This window comes from Lathyrus oleraceus, chromosome 1 (assembly GCF_024323335.1).
Source record: "Lathyrus oleraceus cultivar Zhongwan6 chromosome 1, CAAS_Psat_ZW6_1.0, whole genome shotgun sequence".
Lineage (NCBI taxonomy): Eukaryota > Viridiplantae > Streptophyta > Magnoliopsida > Fabales > Fabaceae > Lathyrus > Lathyrus oleraceus.
In genome coordinates this window covers 166,079,247-166,080,000 of record NC_066579.1, presented here as the reverse complement: position 1 = coordinate 166,080,000, position 754 = coordinate 166,079,247, and the positions used below count along the sequence as shown (strand labels likewise).

Sequence of the window (754 nt, the reverse complement as noted above, 5' to 3'; positions counted from 1 at the left end):
CAATCTGCAGGAGTGTGACCTTGGAGTCCACAGACTTCGCAATTCTGAGTTGCGGCAACCACGGTGGTTGGAGGTGATACATTTAAACTTTCAATTTTCTGGGCCAGAGCATCCACTTTTGCATTAACATGATCAAGGCTACTTATCTCGTACATGCCACTTTTCGTTTGAGGTTTCTCTACCATTGCTCGGTCGCTTCCCCACTGATAATGGTTTTGGGCCATGCTTTCGATAAGTTGATAAGCATCGGCATAAGGTTTATCCATAAGTGCACCACCTGCGGCGGCGTCTATTGTTAACCTTGTGTTGTACAAGAGACCATTATAGAAGGTATGAATCACTAACCAGTCCTCTAAACCATGGTGTGGACAAAGTCTCATCATGTGTTTGTATCTTTCCCATGCTTCGAAAAGAGACTCGTTATCTTTCTGTTTAAATCCATTTATCTGGGCTCTCAACATAGCTGTTTTGCTCGGAAGAAAATATCGGGCAAGGAAGACTTTCTTCAACTCGTTCCATGTGGTAACTGAGTTGGAAGGAAGAGACTGAAGCCATCTTCTAGCTTTATCTCTTAACGAGAAAGGAAAGAGACGAAGTCGAATTGCCTCTGAAGTGACACCATTAGCTTTAACAGTATCAGCGTATTGGACAAATACGGATAAATGAAGGTTTGGATCCTCGGTGGGATTTCCAGAGAATTGATTCTGTTGCACTGCTTCCAACAGTGAAGGTTTAAGTTCGAAGTTGTTTGCTT

At 43.0% G+C, this 754-nt stretch overlaps 1 non-coding gene across 1 annotated transcript; it reads left to right on the top strand.

Moving 5' to 3' along the window:
- Positions 1-354: 354 nt before the first annotated feature.
- LOC127116518 (small nucleolar RNA R71) lies at positions 355-461 on the top strand. The gene has a single exon (XR_007801348.1). It is a non-coding gene; the product is annotated as a small nucleolar RNA R71 (small nucleolar RNA).
- The last annotated feature ends 293 nt before the right edge of the window (positions 462-754 follow it).